Below are 19,621 nucleotides of genomic sequence, written 5' to 3' on the forward strand. Positions count from 1 at the left end.
CTTCTGGTAAAGTGCTCCCCCATCATAAAGGAATATTTTATGTATATGATAGAGCTGTCTTTTCTGCCTCTGGACAATCTATGAGAATATGGCATCTTTAAGTGTGACAGCATCTTGGAACGATTACGGTCGCTAATCTGAGGACAAGGCCAATGAGAATGGCAGAGAGAAAAACTAGAAATAAACTGGACCCTTGACGATTTCATTCAGTCACTGTATTAACCAGCTCTGGAGGTACACTACCTCTGGAGTTCTTGTTAAGTGAGAGAATAAATTCCTTACTGCTTAGGCCAGCATCATCAGGGTTTTCTATGATTTACAGGCAAAAACATATTACATGATTTATTACCTTATAGATTTGAGGGAGATAAATGAGGAAATTCCTATAAAGTGTTTAGCACTGTAAAATGTTAACAATTATCATTAACAGAGCACTTTATTATGAAATTATATAGTGCTTTCTTCTTTGTTAATATGTGTCATATTTCTCCAAAGATATATGACAACATTTTGGCCAGAATCAAAGGTTTTGCATTTTGGGTGCTGAACTCAATTGCCAAACACAACCCATGGTAGAGGTTTAATGTCAGTTTCATAATTTATCTATCTGCCAATCTGTCTGTGTGTCATCTATCTATCTATCTATCTATCTATCTAGTCCTCTAAATGTAACCCAATGGACAATATAATCCAGACGCCCTTGTTAGTTGGATGGAGATCCTGTCCTCAGGATGTTTTATTTTGACACTCAGCAGTAAATTCCACAAGAATCCAAGTAGTCTGAAAAAGGGGAACATGGCAGACCTTTCTAAAACTGGAAGGTTCCAGAATCACAGACTATCAGGGCTGGAAAGGACCTGGGAATCACCTTGTCCATCTTCTTCATTTTACAGCTGAGACCCAGAGACTTCCTTATGGTTATACAGCTAGAGGCCAGGTCAGAACTGGAACCCAGCCTCCAGACTCTGACCCATTCCCCTTCCATAACATGTCATTACTTTCTCAACTTTCTCCAGAGTCAGCTTCTCTTACAAGCTGAATAAGGGGGAAGCCCTCTCCTCGGAGGCTGTTTGGGCTGCCAGTAATCCGTGGGATCCGTGGGAATCTGTGCGTCCACTTCCTACCAAGGTCGTTCTGCAGAGTTGTTGCCAGGGACCAGGTGTCCTGGCGTGAGATCTGAGACTCGGCATCCTTTGCTGTCTGCAAACATCAGCCCCTCATCCCCAAGGGGTCACTGAGGGCCAGGAGTTGGGAAGAGGCCACTCCCTGTCCATGCACTGGTCACATCCTAGCATGGAGGGCTGGTAACAAGGGCAGTGCAAAGAACACAGCACCTATAGGCTGGGCAGCCATCCATCCTGGGGTGAGATTTAGGAGCCCTTGAAAGACCTTTCTTCCAGTCTGTCCCAATCTGGCTCTGCACATGGCCTACCCTCACCCTCACACGCCCCCATCACCCACACAACATGCACATTCACAGCTTTGTTCATGCCCTTTTGCACAGGTGAATGCTCCTACTTAATCTCAGTTGCCCCCAGCCCCAACTTGTTGGCCAGTTCAATTTCAGTGCAAATGGCTACTTCTCCCTCAGAATTAACCAAACCCTTCTCGATGTTCCCACCATACTTAGTTTACTTCATCGTCATGAAGTTTAATTCAACATGGCTTTAGTTGAATCTTTGCTACTAGATCAGCGCTTCTCAAACTTTATATGCATACAAATCACCTGGAGATCTTAGTGAAATGCAGATTCAGAATCAGTAGGTCTGGCCTAGGGCCTCGGAATCTACATTTCTAACGAGCTCCGCGGTGATGCTGACACTGGTGGCCTATGGACCACACTTGCAGTGGCAAGGTCCTGCCTCTGAGTTCCCTGAAGGCAGGTGCCATGTCTTATTCACCATTGTAATACCGGCTTTTAGTGTAGCGTCTGGCTGATCATAGCTGGTTAATACATTTGTTGAAGGGAAATGGGTTAAGGCACTGGTGTTTCTGGGGTGTTTCCCTTAAATGTAAGTGTGTGATCTGGGCAGTATTAGAGTATTGTTGTAGCTGAGATGGTGGCAAGTAGGGTGGGGCAGGGCTTGGGGCTCGCAGCAAGGCAGGATAAATCCTGAGTAGGACCAAGACCTCAGCTTTACAGATGCAGAAACTCATGTTTATCAGTCTGTTTAGGTTCCGAAGGACTGACCGATGCTTATAAACCAGAAGCCCCGTGTATTCATTAACATTAAAGGATATGTCTCTGCAGTGACTGAATTACTTGTGCCTGCTTATGAGATGCTCCCCGCCCCCACCCATCCACGCTCCGCCCCCCACCCTGCCCCTCACCTGAGATCAAAGTAGCAAGGGATAGCTTAGCTCAGAACATTGACTCAGAACATAGATAACTAAATGTACTCGCGGGGAAAATAAAGCAGGTAAAGGAAAAGCTTGACAAGTTGCCCCTTCTCCAAAAGGATTTCATTTCTGTAATACTTATTTCCTCCCCAGTACAGTCTTTCTCCTTGGTTAGCACTGGATGAAGACGATAAATTCTTGCTTCTAACTATATGTGTTTCTGGCTCCGTATTGACCAGCCACTCCCCTTCAGCCAACACATCCTTCTACCACGAAGCCCAGCCTCAAAATAACTGATTTTATTCTTGCTTTTTCCAGCTGCATTCCAGTCTTGAGGGTACATTCAAGTGAGCATTTTAATGGTGGACATGTGTGTGGTGCCCAGTACCTCTTAGGGTGGGGTGCTCCTGCAGGGACAATTCTGCTTGTTTGATGCTGACTCTCCTCGTCCCCCAATTCTGGGGATGCCTCCTTTGGCCTCTCCTCTTGACAAGACCGCGAGGGGGTGGGCAGGGTGGGACAGACCAAGATCCAGCTCGCGGGCTGGCCCGAGTGCTGTGCTCTCCTGTGGCCTGGGGGCCGTCAGCCGAGGGGGCTGATTGGGAAAGAGGGCTCACAGCCTTCGTCCACTTACCTCCCCTTTTGCCTGAGGGTGGGCTGGAGTTCTCTCGTACTTCTTGACAGCTGGTGACTGAGTATCTCAGCATATACTTTGTCACTGACGCACCGCTCACCATGTGACACCCTGTGGGTCACTTGTCTCTGGGCTTCGGTTTCTTCTTCTGTGAAAAGAGGGATTTGGAGGAAATAGACCCAGTGGTCTCATCCAGCCCTAAGATTAACACCTTAAAGTGCTTTATATTGATAACCTGCTTTAAGATGCACTATTCATGGAGTCCTCATGATTACAATTCCACACTTACCTGTGAGGAGGATGAATGTTAGGAAGGTAAGTAACTTGTCTTAGAACACCCGCCTAGCAATTGGCCAAGCACACATTTTCTTAATCACCAACTGGTACTATCTCCTGGGCTTGGACATGAGGACTTTTTACTTCTCTCCCACCTTGAGAGAGAAAGCACAGGCCTCTGGCTCCCTTGTTTCCTCCTTTCCTCCCCTCTCCTTTCCAGGGTCTGGTCTGCATTCACCCTCTTTGTCTTCTTTCTGCGGAATTCTCCACGTTCTCCCTCAGCCTTCTCCATCTCTCTTTCTCTCCTCCACCCTCCTTCCTTCTCCCTTCCCTCTCCATCCCCCTCTTAGCCACCTCCCTCCCCCTCCCTCCGTTTCCTCCTGCATGCCAGCCTTTCTTGGGAAATCCTTTTCAGTTCTGCTTTTACAAAGATGTTGCCCCACACTCCTGTGTGAGTCTGTGGGTCAGTGAGGGCAGGAAGATAGCTTCCAGGTGAGACCTGATAACCAGGGTGGTGCTTTCCAGTCAAATGCAATGGTCTCCAATCATCAGGTGAAAGATGCCCTTGCATTGGGATCACCAGTGGTGGGAGAGGGGGGGATGATACAAACTGCAGATTCCTGGGCCCCAACCCAGAGCCTTTATTTAGTAGGGTCACACAAAACTTAGTACTCTGTATTTTAGAACAGCTCTCCTGAGATGAATCTGATGTGCAGCAAGACGCATACTTTACTGTTGAGACAAGTGCCCATCAGACCCTGTCCCTGAGGGTAAGCCAGTGCGTGGCCAAGTGTCCACCACGGTACCAGGAGTGCTGCCTCCGGAGGAGGCCTTACTTGCAGGTCACAGAGCGTCAGGTAGTGAGTTTGGCAGCTGCTCCTCCCCCGTCCTAGCTGGATGCCCCATCGGTGCCATGTGTGGCTGAATAGAAGGGAGCTCCTTGCTTCCACCACATTGGGGTAAGCTCAGTCTCCTGATTTGCATTTCATCTATTTTGGGCTACAAGTCCCTAAACCAGAGGTATGCTTATCCCTTTCATCCTTTTAGATAACACTTCCCTCTCTCCTATAGTTGTCACCCTGGTTATTGACTGGAGAAGAGTAAGAGGAAAGCAATTTTCATTCAAGTCCCTGTAATAGAACATGAATTTCCTAATTACTTTCTTTCCAAATTAAATTAGTTTTCTAATTAAATACCAGGACATTCCCCCTGAGATCTCTGGGTTCTGACAGCTCCATATGTAGAATTTGGAAGTGCCTCTGAGGCCATCTAGTCTGCCTCTCACTAAAGAACCCTCACTGCCTATTGCTAAAAATACATTTATTGAAGACCAGTGTTTTGGAAGATGAGCTCTGTGCTGCATCACCAAGCTCTTTGCTGGGATCACACTCTGCCTTTGGTTTACACCATGTGCTCTCAAAGCGGGCATTATGACCCCCAAGGAAGAACAATTTGTGATTTTAGATATTACAATGATGTGTGGCTTTCCAAAGGGCTATAGGACATAAAAGAGATAGACAGTATATTTCGTTATTAAATTTTCATGCGGCGGGGGGGACGAGATAAGGGAACATATGTTGAAAAGCTTCCTTAAGGAGGACAAAAATGAAAAAAGGGTTGAAAAACACTGGTTTACGCAAAAGGGGTCTAAGTCTCTGGGAAATTATAATTATGCCAAGTCATCCATACCCTTTCCTTCGGCCTCTTCTGTGTTTAATTGAGGAGAAAGGAGTCAAGATAAACTTTGAACACACCTATGTCAGTCTCTCCAGCTGTTCTTTGGGAATGATCCAATTTGCCCTGTCTTCGACAGCTGGGGTGAATTCTCCCTTGTAATTGCATAGCTCTGGTCATTTGTTCCACTCATTTGGTATTTCACTCTTAGCATTAGTGACTTGCATCATTTGTATGTATCTGTTCTGTCTTTATAACTATAACATAAGCATTTTATGGTGGAGCTCACGTGTTTATGTGTTCATGTATTCATTCATCCAACAAACATCCATTGAGCACCTCCAGGCATAGGGCTAGATTCTAAAGAGACAAGACAGGACACGGTTTCCTACTTCAAAGACTTCCCAGTAAAACAAGACTGGTGAAACAGGGTGGCAATTGTACCGATAGAGATGACTAGAAGTTGCATGGAGAGATATCCTTCCCAGTTGAGAGGAGGCAGTGCTTGAGCTAAGCCTTGAAGGAAAGGCAGAGTTTCTCAGATAGAGAAAAAATGTGTAATAGGAAGCCCATTTCAGACCCAGCTAGAAGCTTCTGATATGCCTGGAGAGAATGTGGGAAGGGAGTGGAAATGAGGCCAGGGCAAAACACGAGGCGACTTGAAGTTCATTCTAAGGACGTGGATTTTATCCACAAGTCAAGGGGATGCCACTAGAGAATTCAGATTAGCCAGTGGCATGATTATATCTTCATTCCCAAGATTAGGTCTTCATTCACTGTGGTTGCAATGTGGATAGGAATCAATGAGGATTGGAACCTCGTTAAGAGATATTGAAACAATGCAGGGTTGGTGATGCCTGAACAAGGGTGGTGGGTGGGGATGGAGTGAAAGGAACTGACCAGAAAAGTTACTTAGGAAGGAGAATCTAGAGAACTTGTTGATTAATGGGCTGTGAGGTTGAGTGAAAATTAGTACCACCACTTTGATGGGACATTTATCAGTATCTATTACAACTGAAAAAGGGAATACTTTTTCTGTTTCTGAAACTGAAAACAAGAAAAATCTCAAATAAACAATCTAACCTTACACATAAAGCAACTAGAAAGAGAACAAAGAAAAGCCAAAGTTAGTAGAAGAGAAGAAATCATAAAGGTCACAGCAGAAATAAATGAAATAGAAAAAGAAGAAAACAATAGCAAAGATGAATAAAATTAGAAGTTGGTTCTTAGAGAAGATAAACAAAATTGATAAACCTTTAGCCAGACTCATTAACAAAAAAAGGGAGAGGCCTCAAATCAATAAAATTAGAAATGAAAAAGGAGAAGTTACAACAGACACCACAGAAATACAAAGCATCCTAAGAGACTACTACAAGCAACTTCCTGGTTCAGTCTTGGTACAACTTTCCAAGACTGAACCAGGAAGAATTAGAAAATATAAACAGACCAATCACAAGCACTGAATTTGAGACTGTGATTAAAAATCTTCCAACAACAAAAGTCCAGGATCAGATGGCTTCACAGGCGAATTCTATCAAACATTTAGAGAAGAGCTAACACCCATCCTTCTCAAAGTCTTCCAAAAACTTGCAGAGGGAGGAACACTCCCAAACTCATTCTATGAGGCCACCATCACCCTGATAGCAAAACCAGACAAAAATATCACAAAAAAAGAAAATTACAGACCAATACCACTGATGAACATAGACACAGCAATCCTCAACAAAATATTAGCAAAGAGAATCCAACAACACATTAAAAGGATCACACACCATGATCAAGTGAGATTTATCCCAGGGATGCAAGCATTCCTCAATATACACAAATCAATCAATGTGATACACCATATTAACAAATTAAAGAATAAAAGCCATGTGATCATGTCCACAGATGCATAATAGCTTTTAACAAAATTTAACACCAATTTATGATAAAAACTCTCCAGAAAGTGGGCATAGAGGGAACCTACCTCAACATAATAAAGGCCATAAATGACAAACCCACAGCAAATATCATTCTCAATGGTGAAAAACTGAAAGCATTTCCTCTAAGATCAGGAATAAGACAAGGATATCCACTCTTGCCACTATTATTCAACATAGTTCTGGAAGTCCTAGCCATGGCAATCAGAGAAGAAAAAGAAATAAAAGGAATACAAGTTGGAAAAGAAAAGTAAAACTGTCACTGTTTGCAGATGACATGACACTATATGTAAAAAATCCTAAAGATGCCACCAGAAAACTACTAGAACTAATCCATGAATCTGGAAAATTTGCAGGATACAACATTGATGCACAGAAATCTCTTGAATTCCTATTCACTAACATTGAAAGATCAGAAAGAAAAATTAAGGAACCAATCCCATTTACCATTGCAACAAAAAGAATAAAACACCTAGGAATAAATCTACCTAAGGAGGCAAAAGACCTGTATTCAGAAAACTATAAAACACTGGTGAATGAAATCAAAGATGACACAAACTGATGGAGAGGTATACCATGTTCCTGGATTGGAAGAATCAATATTGTGAAAATGACTAAACTACCCAAAGCAATTTACATGTTCAATGTAATCCGTATCAAATTACCACTGGCATTTTTCAAAGAATTAGAACAAAAAATTTTACAATTTTTATGGAAACAAAAAAGACCCCAACTAGCCAAAGCAATCTTGAGAAAGAAAAATGGAGCCAAAGGAATCAGGTTCCCTGACTTCAGACTATTCTAGAAAGCTACAGTAATCAAGACAGTATGGTACTGGCACAAAAATGGAAATATAGATCAATGGTACAGGATAGAAAGCCTAGAGATAAACCCATGCACCTATGGTCACTTAATCTATGACAAAGGAGGCAAGAATATACCATGGAGAAAAAACAGCCCCTTCAATAAGTGGTGCTGTGAAAACTGGATAGCTGCATGCAAAAGAATGAAATTAGAACACTCCCTAACACCATACACAAAAATAAACTCAAAATGGATTAAAGACCTAAATGTAAGACCAGACACTGTAAAACTTTTAAGAGGAAAACATAGGAAAAACACTGTGATATAAATGACAGCAAGATCTTTTATAACCTACCTCCTAGAGTAACGGAAATAAAAACAAAAATAAGCAAATGGGACCTAATGAAACTTACAAGCTTTTGCACAGCAAAGGAAACCATAAACAAGATGAAAAGATAACCCTCAGAATGGAAGAAAAGATTTGCAAATGAAACAATGGACAAAGGATTAATCTCCAAAATATACAAACAGCTCATGCAGCTCAATATCAAAAAACAAACAGCCCAATCCAAAAATGGGAGGAAGGCCAAAATAGACATTTCACCAAAGAGGACATACAGATGGCTACGAGGCACATGAAAAGATGCTCAACATCACTAATCATTAGAGAAATGCAAATCAAAACCAAGTGAGGTATCACCTCACACCAGTCAGGATGGTCACCTCAAACTAACTGTCGAGAGGGTGTGGAGAAAAGGGAACCTTCTTGCACTGTTGGTGGGAATGTAAATTGATACAGCTACTGTGGAGAACAGTAGGGAGGTTGCTAAAAAAACTAAAAATAGAACTACCATATGACCCAAAATCCCACTACTTGGCATATACCCTGAGAAAACTATAATTCAAAAAGTCACATGTACCCCGATGTTCATTGCAGCACTATTTACAGTACCTGGGTCATGGAAGCAACTCAAATGCCCATCGATAAACAAATGGATAAAGAAGATGTAGTCCATATATACAATGGACTATTACTCAGCCATAAAAGGAAAGGAAATTGGGTCATTTGTAGAGATGTGGATGGATACTGCCTTATAGAGTGAAGTAAGCCAGAAAGAGAAAAACATATATCGTATATTAATGCATATATGTGGAATCTAGAAAAATGGTACAGATGAACCTATTTGCAGTGCAGGAATAGAAATGTAGACGTAGAGAATGGACGTGTGGACACAGCGTAGGGGAAGGAGAGGGTGGGATGAATTGGGACATTAGGTTTGACATAAATACAGTACCATGTGTAAAATAGATAGCTAGTGGGAAAATGCTGTATAGCACAGGGAGCTCAGCTCAGTGCGCTGTGATGACCTAGATGGGTGGGATGGGAGGGGAGGGAGGTCCAAAAGGGAAGGGATATATATATATATGTGGCTGATATAGTTCATTGTACAGCAGAAACTAACACAACATTATAAAGCAATTATACTCCAATACAAAATCCAATGGCTTGTTTATTCTGCATATTCTTCTTTTTAATCCTCACTACTATTCTATGAAGTAGACTTATAGATGATAACCTAAAACTCCAAAGTCGTAACAAAGTGGCTAAATGTAGGTAGACATTTAGCCATGTCACATAATGCTATAGCTGCGAGTCAAAGGGAATGGAATTCTGTGCGGGTAGAGTTCAAGTATTGGGATCTTGTAAAAGAATGTCTTTATGCGACCCATTCTGCTTTTCTCCCTGCTGCCCCCAGGATGTGGAGAATCTAAGCTTCCCTACTTGTGGTCACGGCTAAAATATTTATGCTTCGAACAGAGTGAGGCTGGGACAAGGATTCTAGAGAGCCATTATCCTTCTAGTTTCCCCCTTGCTTCTAGTTCCTAGGAAAACAAGATGTAACCCTTTTCCTTTGGTTCTGGCGCTATTCTTCCGTGTTAATTTTCTTGTTCAAAAGTTAAGGTGTAGCAGGGGTAAATTGTTGTCTGGCTGTTAAGAGCCTCTACTCTCTGGTTTTGGGGATCTGTGAGCATTCTGACGATTGCAAAGGAGGGAGGTACTACCCAGTGTTATTTACAGGGGGCTCAGCAGTGTCTCAGGATGCAGGCTGGCATGCATGTGCTGAACGTCCAGTGTGTGAGCAGCGGGCAGCTCTCCACGGGAGGCTTACACCTTGTACCAGTGGGATGATCAGGTAATGATGCTGTCCACAGGAGATGAGCCATGGTCCCCGGGGTGGAAATAAAATATTCCCCAGACAGTAGTTCAGCTTCTGTGCTTCTCCTTGCTCCTGGTGACTGTGGAGCTCTGCACTTGCCCCTGGAGGTTCTTCTCTGTTTCTGGTTGTCACCTCTAGGTCCCATCCCCCTGTTTCTTACCCACACCTTGGGTACCTTTTCAGGCCTTGCCCAGCCTTGCAGCTCCTCCTTCCTGTGGCCTCATTCGAACTCCTCTAGTGCCTTGAGTTTGGGGTGGCAGGGAGTCTGGTTTTCCTCTATATTCGTTCCTAGTGATTTGACAAAACTCTGTTTTCTACTTCATGCAGGCCTCCTCTTCTTCGTATTAAAAGCATATTTTCGATTTATTTTAACCTAAAAATTGACTTTTTTTTGGTATTACAATCTGACCTCATCTTGAGGCAATGCCTTTCACTAATGGGAGAAAAGTTATATACAAGGGCAGAAAAGAACAGACACAATATTACTATTTTAAGGTATTTTCTCTCTACAAAGGTAGAAGTTGAAGAGATACCTCAGCCACTTTTTGACAGATCTGTCTTGCTTCTGAGTACTTTTGAGATCAGATACTGATGAGCTCATCTCTTGTAGTAAATTAATGCCTCAATATATTATTGTGTCTCACAATGTGTTCCTTTGAGGTAAAATAATAAATAGCAGCAGGGACCTTCAAAGCCACAAAGGATCATTACTGAGGCCTGATAGAATGGTGGAATGGGCAGGGCTGCTGTTTGGGTGATAAGGAACTTTCTGCATTCCTCATATCACAGTAGGTATGAGCACTCTGACAGTAATCCTAATGACGCTGGAATGTAAAATCAACTGAAGATAAATCTGGGAAAAAAAGAAAAATAAAAAACCCAAACAGAATTCTGGAGAGAATGGTGTAATTTTTACCACCATCCACCAGAGGGCACCATCTTTGCATAAGCTAGGAAGGGGCCCTTGCTCTCCATTTGTGCTGAGGTATCAATTTTAAAAGAAATGAGGGAAGGATGAAGAGGAAGGTAGAAAAATACATAAGCTAGTGTTTTCCCAGCATCTAGTAAGCATAATGAAGGTCTGTTTGTTTCCTATTAAACTTAGATGTGTGGACATGAATAAGCATAAAATTCAGCTGATAGATATAGAGTATATATGTATAGATCTATATACACAGATACATAGATGGATATATAGATATATAGATACAGATAGCTATATATACATAAACATTTAGATATATATGTTTGTGTGTCTCAAAAACACAGCAGTGTCAAAACGCTTGAGCTAAAATGGCTGTTTTTTAGCAACTCTATAAAAGTCATCAAAATGCTCATTTAGCTCATCACATAGGCATACAGTAAAGAGTTGGTGAATGAGTAAATAAAGCATCTAGTACAGGTGTAACATGGATGAAATGTCAATTTAATTCTGATCTGGGTTTTGAGGGATACGCAGGAGTTTGTTAGAGGAGTTCAGGGGAGGCACTTTGGGGTCATACGTTCCTGTACTCATAAGCCCAGCAGTGCAGTTCCAGAATTTCATGGCCCAATGGTACCAGAGAAAACTCTTGAGTTCCTGCCCCCTAGGAAGGATGGCTAAGGAAGAGCCACACAAATTGTTTTATGGAAAGTTCGTTAATTTGCATTTCAGGTGAAAGGTAGAAGATTATTAATGGGCTCTTCCAATGGAGCGAGGTGCCAACCACAAAATGCTGGCAATTGCTGTGTTATAATCAATATTCAATATATTATGGTACATATATATAAACTAATTGTTAAGCTTTTAAACTTGGCATATAGAATTACTTTTAAATGTAATTTTATTTTAAATTGCTTTCACTTTTTCCTCATTTTTCAATAAAATCATACATTTGATAAATCAAATTTTCCTAAACAGATACCACTTCCATATTTTGTTAACTAAAATTCCTTAGGCATTTCATATTATGGGCTGAAAATATGATTTTAAAAAATACTTTACATACCTAACAAGGCAGATTTACAAACCTAAGAACTTTCTCCTAAGGACTTAAAAAGGCTCTTGTAAATTTAATGTCAGATTTTAAAATGCAAAACAAAATTTAAGCATTTTACTGTGCAAAAAACAACATACACAAAATAGCACACATTTTTTTAAAAGTACAATATATTTGCATGTGTGTCTTGATGTTTCATGTGTTCCAAGATGAGTCTGTAGCCTACCATGTTTCTTCAATCATCAATTACCTCATTCATTAATCAGGGTAACACACACACATGCACACATCTTTCCTTAGATTATCACTTCCTTTGGAAAAGAGATCATAACCTGGGCAAAAGAAATTCTTTTAGTTCTCTTCCTAGAAGAGTGGTGTATACAGCACTGATATATACCCACATTCCTTAAGACACTATGTTTTTTATTTTTTTTTAACATTGTTATTGGAGTATAATTGCTTTACAATGGTGTGTTAGATTCTGCTTTATAACAAAGTGAATCAGTTATACATATACATATATTCCCATATCTCCTCCCTCTTGCATGCCCCTCCCACCCTTCCCATCCCACCCTCCCTATCCCAACCCTCTTGGTGGTCACAAAGCACTGAGCTGATCTACCTGTGCTATGTGGCTGCTTCCCACTAACTAGCTATTTTACATTTGGTAGTGTGTATATGCCCATGCCGTTCTCTTACTATTCCCCAGCTTACCCTTCCCCCTTCTCGTGTCCTCAAGTCCCTTCTCTACATCTGCATCTTTATTCCTGTCCTGCCCCTAGGTTCTTCAGAACATTTTTTTTTTTTTAGATTCCATATATATGTATTAACATATGGTATTTGCTTTTCTCTTTCTGACTTACTTCACTCTGTATGACAGACTCTAGGTCCATCCACCTCACTACAAATAACTCAATTTTGTTTCTTTTTATGGCTGAGTAATATTCCTTTGTATATATGTGCCACGTCTTCTTTACCCATTCATCTGTTGATGGACACTTAGGTTGCTTCCATGCCCTGGGTATTGTAAATAGAGCTACAGTGAACATTGTGGTACCTGAAACTTTTTGAAATATGGTTTTCTCAGGGTATACGCCCAGTAGTGGGATTGCTGGGTCATATGGTAGTTCTATTTTTAGTTTCTTAAGGAACTTCCATACTGTTCTCCATAGTGGCTGTATCAATTTACATTCCCACCAACAGTGCAAGAGGGTTTCCTTTTCTCCACAGCCTCTCCAGCATTTACTGTTTGTAGATTTTTGTTGATGGCCATTCTGACAGGTAGTTTTGATTTGCATTTCTCTAATGATTAGTGATGTTGAGCATCCTTTCATGTGTTTGTTGGCAATCTGTATATCTGTATATTTTGGAAATTAATCCTTTGTCAGTTGCTTCATTTGCAAATACTTTCTCCCATTCAAAGGGTTGTCTTTTTATCTTGTTTATGGTTTCCTTTGCTGTGCAAAAGTTTTTAACTTTCATTAGGTCCCATTTGTTTATTTTTGTTTTTATTTCCACCTAAACTTACAGCTAAAGCAATTAGAGAAAAAAGAACAGAAAAAACCCACAGTTAGCAGAAGGAAAGAAATCATAAAGATCAGATCCGAAATAAATGAAAAAGAAATGAGGGAAACAATATCAAAGATCAATGAAACTAAAAGCTGGTACTTTGCAAAGATAAACAAAATTGACAAACCATTAGCCAGACTCAATAAGAGAAAAAGGGAGAAGACTCAAATCAATAGAATTAGAAATGAAAAAGGAGAAGTAACAGCTGACACTGCAGAAATACAAAGGACCATGAGAGATTACTACAAGCAACTATATGCCAATAAAATGGACAACCTGGAAGAAATGGACAAATTCTTAGAAAAGCACAACCTTCCAAGACTGAACCAGGAAGAAATAGAAAATATAAACAGACCAATCACAAGCACTGAAATTGAGACTGTGGTTAAAAATCTTCCAACAAACAAAAGCCCTGGACCAAATGGCTTCACAGGCGAAGTCTATCAAACGTTTAGAGAAGAGCTAACACCTATCCTTCTCAAACTCTTCCAAAATATAGCAGAGGGAGGAACACTCCCAAACTCATTGTACAAAGCCACCATCACCCTGAAACCAAAACCAGACAAAGATGTCACAAAGAAAGAAATCTACAGGCCAATATCACTGATGAACATAGATGTAAAAATCCTCAACAAAATACTAGCACAGAATCCAACAGCACATTAAAAGGATCATACACCACGATCAAGTGGGGTTTATTCCAGGAATGCAATGATTCTTCAATATACACAAATCAATCAACGTGATACACCATATTAACAAACTGAAGGAGAAAAACCATATGATCATCTCAATAGATGCAGAAAAAGCTTCGAAAAAGTTCAACACCCAATAATGATAAGACACTATGCTTTTAGACTTGTCTTCAATGAAGTTATGTGAAGCCACCCTCTACTCCTAATCACTGCCCTGCTATCTTCCCTGCAGCTCAAAGAGGCTGACTACTGGAGCTATTAGCAACCAAATGGAGTGTTGTCACCCCAATAATAGCAAGGACTAAAAGCCAACAAGGCTGGCTAGAGGCTTGAATTACATGATGGTTAGATCCCTGATCCTTTCAAGACCTTCTAGTTCCCAAAGTGAAAGGGTACCAGATGTCTCCTTTACTTGTGTGATGATAAGAATCACCTGGGGTGCTTGCTAAACACATCCATTGGGCTTCCCTGGTGGTGCAGTGGTTAAGAATCCACCTGCCGGTGCAGGAGACACGGCTTCAAGCCCTGGTCCGGGAAGATCCCACAGGCTGTGGAGCAACTAACCCCGTGCACCACAACTATAGAGCCTGCAAGCCACAACTACTCAGCCCGCATGCCTAGAGCCCATGCTCTGCAACAAGAGAAGCCACAGCAATGAGAAGCCTGCGCACCGCAAGAAGGAGAAGCCCCCACTTGCCACAAAAAGAGAAAGCCCGCGCACAGCAACAAAGACACAACATGGATAATAAAACAAAACCAAAAAAAACAAACAAAAAACACATACATTACCATGTCCATGCTCTGACAACTCTAGCTTAGAAGAGCCTGGGTGAGGCTCAAGTGTTTTGTATATTTTACAAGTGCCCCAGATGATTATTATTATCAGGCAAATATAAAATATATTGTTTTTTAAAAAATTATACCTAAGTTCACTTCTCAGCTCTACCACTTACCAGTTGTGTGTTGGAGCAGATCTAGTGTGCAATGATTTCCCAAAGCTCTGGGCATCTCCTTTACTCCAGTGCACCCCTACCCTGGAAATGGCAGCAGATCTCTTTGGCAAAAGTTAGGAAGAGACTCTCAGGAAATACTTGCAAAAATATCGCAAGTTCTTCCTAAGGGGCAAAATGCTTTCTTTTCATTTAAGAGCTTCTAGTTCTGACTCAGGACTGAAAATTGGATGAGGGGTCTGGAATTCTACCTGACGGCTCATTTTTGGTTCATATTCATATTAATTCATTCACTCAAATATTTATTGAGCACTTCCACGTGACAGGAACTGCTCTAGATGTTTGGGATGCATCCCTTGAAAAAAGAGTAAAAAATTCCTGCCACCATGTAGTTTATGTTCTCAAGTAGAATCTCACTGAGCCTGCCACACAGTTTTTCCAAGGGACCCTATGATCATTTGCCACCACAAAGAATCTGTGTGTTGGATCATTCTGATATCCATACACCATAGCTGCTATTATGATATCCACATATACTTTGGTGGTTAGCACCACCTCCCATTGCAATCAAAGGTAATTTTCAACTACAGCATCTTCTTTCAGCCTTTGTGGACACCTCCACTGTGCCATTACTGCTGGCACCATCACCAATGAGCCTTTGCTGTAATAAGCACCACCATGCATAATCTCTCATTGCCCCTGAGCTTTTTCCTTTTGCTTTTTAAAATTATTATAATTATTATTGTTTATTGGAGTATAACTGCTTTGAGTCACCCCTTCAAGATGAAGAGCCCTGAATGGAGGATCTGACTGCTGAGTCTAGGACAGGTGCCCGTGTCCTTGCGGCCAGGACAGGAGAGGGACTGTCCGGCCCCTCTGGCAGGAGACAGTCCCTCCAAGACTCACACAATTTTTCAGCCCAAATAAGAAGGATGGTCAGAGACTGAGTGACCAAAACAAAGCTACACAAAACCCTAATAAATGCACTTGCCCCTGGCCCACTCAGTGTTCAGGATCCTCTTTGGGCTAATTTACAGGGATCCTAGGACAGTGTAAGGAGGGATCTAAATGTGGCAAATCAGACCCAAACCCGGGACTACCCAAAATCATTTGCCTCTCCTTCAAGTGAACAAGAACTTACTCTTCAAACCCATTTGAAGGCAATAAAAAATGAGTATCAAAAGTTAATTTCCACATTAAAATCTTCTGAACACTTGTCTTATAACCAGCTGTTCTCTGTGAGTAAACTCATGCTGAGCTCCAAATTTCCAACTTGCTACAAATGTTTTAGACCTTGCTAGAAATTACTTCTGCCTCCTTTCTCTTCGGTTATTATTGTTCTTCATCTCTAAAACTCTTTCTATGTGGATCAAAAGTGTTCTGCCTGGCCCAGTTTACAATAGAAAATCATTATACCATCCTGAGAAAAATTAAAATGAAAGAATTATAACTTCTTTCCCATATTGCCTCTTGCTTGCCTCTAGTTTTCTGGGGTGACTGGTCTAGATGGATGAGGGATTGATCAGGATCAGAACATTTCTGGTCAAAATTGGTCACAGAAAATCTGCAGTTCTTTTGTATGCTATGATTTGATGAAAATATTAAATGACTTTGTCTCAGTCTTATGGTAAAATTCTTAGATAGGTGGGGTACCTTTTTCTAAGTAGCTCTTTTCCATATAGGTATTGTTTATGTCTTCCTTTATAACATCTGTGGGAAAGAAAGCCTAATTAAACATATAAGGATACGCACAAGAAGTGGCAGGAGAAATTATACAGAAAAACACATCATTGTGAGCAAGTCTAAGAGACTTATTTCTTTTTTTTTTTTTTTTAATTTTTTTTATTTTTTTAACATCTTTATTGGGGTATAATTGCTTTACAATGGTGTGTTAGTTTCTGCTTTATAACAAAGTGAATCAGTTATACATATACATACGTTCCCATATCTCTTCCCTCTTGCGAGACTTATTTCTAAGCCCATTAAAACATGTTTTTCATGTGAAAGGGAGGTTTGATTTCCTGGCACATTTGAAATAAGATGGGCTCTTGAATCGCATAGGCAGAGTCCAATCTCAGTGTTGCACTTACTATCTTTCATTGAAAAGGAGGTGATGATAATCCCTATTTTGCATGGCTGAGAATGGAATGAGAATCAAGTATAAACACCTCATCTAATTCTTCCTCATGGAAGGCATTCAGCTAATATTTATTCAATCTTTTTTCAAAGCCAGTGGATAGTAACCCACAGCCAACCAGAGGAAACTCTTTGGGAAGGAAGAGAAGGGATGGAAAACAGCATGGATATTAGGTTGAATTTTCCAGCTTCTCTGGGAGACAAGTCATTAAACATTCACTGTGTACCTGTTAAATTTCTAGCAGGATACTGGATCCAAAAGACACATGAGAAATGAATGAACAGATTCCTACTCCCTCGAAGCATAAAATCAAGTTAAAAAGACAGAACTTAAACTCAGGATCTAGAATTAGACAACAATTATAAAGAAACTGTCGAACCACACCAAATAGTATGGACTGAAGCCCTAAGTATGGGAAGAGTCTGTATGGTTAAGGGAATCCAGAAGATCAGGTAACGTAAAGACTTATTTTCAGACTGAGGTCTCTACCAGAGGTATCGAATCTGGAACCCCTAGGAGAAGGTGTCATTGTGCATTCATAAGGAGCAGTGGCAGGAAGAGCAAGGCCACATGAGCAATGCTGGTGTGAGTCTCTGAGAGGGATGTCTCCGCGGCTTTGAGCCCCCCAAGTAAGGCAAACCACTCACCTTCGTGGTTGTTAACAGGAATGAGTCATTCAGGGACACCACATGTAGATTTTATGTTATTCATACCAGTTGTTTTTCTCTTTTCTCCCCTTAACCCACCTTATGCCACCACATCTTTTAGGATCAGATAGAGTCCCATTCATAAGACAACTAAGGCAACTAGGAGGGATAACTAATAGGGAAGAATTAAAATGCATATTGGCCCCTTGTGTGTCATTCCGCCTCCAGGGAGAAGGCTAGCATGAGGTTTGGGGTTATCCAACAATTTCTTTGTTACCACATCAATATCACTATTGTGTGGAACGAATGTTGAAAACCTGCTCAGATTATAATGAAGTTTGAAGGCAAAACAGGTGAGAATGGAAAAACAAGAATGGAGAAATAGGACAGGGAAGTGGAGGATATGGAGAGCCTTGTTCCTACATCCCATGAAGACTGTATTGTTAATGCCAAGCACTGCTCTCAGTCAAGCCCCTTGTCACCAACAGTATGTGTGACTATAGAAAACAATCGATTGAGAAATGTATCCAAAACCTTGCTTTCCTGCACTCAGATCGTCTCAATAATCTTATTCAGCAAATCCATGCCAGGATTTATGAATAACAACAAATGAACAAAAGTCCAAACGATTGAAGATCTTTTCTTGAAAGAACAATTCATTCAACATTTACAGAACTTAGACACTGTGCAAACACTCTTAGTGTCTAGAGGAAGAAAGATGAAAAGACAAAAGTCCCACCTCTCATGGAGCTCAGGGTGCTGAGGAAGACAGTTGAGGAATACTCCTCCACTGCATAGGGGAGTATTGAGAGAGAGAGAGAGAGAGAAACAGAGCAACAGGAATCAAAGATGATTTTCAAGTTTCTGGTTTAGACAACTGGATGGTGGTTCCAGTAACTGAGACTGGGAAAACAGGAAAAGGAGAAGGTTGGGAAGGAAAATTATCAGATCAGCTTTGAAAATGTTGAGATGAAAGTGCTTGACGGGTGTCCATGTGGAGATGTCCCATAGCTCATTGGATATTTAAAGCTGGAGCCAAAGAAAGAAGTCTGGACTGAGAACATAGATTTTGAAATTATCCATGGGGAATAGATAAATTAAATCAGGGAATTCTCATAAAAAGATGAGCAGAGGGCTGAGGAGGAGGACGATAGAAAAAAACACATAAATATTTACAACACTAGGTAGCAAAAGAAAAAGACATCTATGGAGCAGAGGGCAAGAACGGGCATCAGTTCTGTTACAATCGTGTTTGATTGTCTGGGTTTCTATTTCTATTTCTATTATTAGAAGACAATAACCACCAAAGTGTCATTAGGAAAAGTAATGAAGGGGATTGTTTAGTTTTCTTATGTTATTACAACTTCACCCTAGTGGAGTGCCATGTACTTTTCTCACCAGACATTTAGCTAGCTGAGAGATAGGACTAGTGTATAATATTTAAGTTTCTCATTTTATGAGTGTTTTTTTAAAAAAATAAATTTATTTATTTTTGGCTGCATTGGGTCTTCGTTGCTGTGCACGGGCTTTCTCTAGTTGTGGTGAGCAGGGGCTACTCTTTGTTGCAGTGCACGGGCTTCTCAGTGGCTTGTCTTGTTGTGGAGCATGGGCTCTATCTAGGCAGGCAGCCTTCAGTAGTTGCGGCGCGTGGGCTCAGTAGTGGTGGCTCGTGGGCTCTAGAGCACAGGCTCAGTTGTTGTGTCTCACGGGCTTAGTTGCTCCGTGGCATGTGGGATCTTCCTGGATCAGGGCTCAACCAGCGTCCCCTGCATTGG

Source organism: Tursiops truncatus, chromosome 1 (genome assembly GCF_011762595.2).
Source record: "Tursiops truncatus isolate mTurTru1 chromosome 1, mTurTru1.mat.Y, whole genome shotgun sequence".
Taxonomy (NCBI): Eukaryota; Metazoa; Chordata; class Mammalia; order Artiodactyla; family Delphinidae; genus Tursiops; species Tursiops truncatus.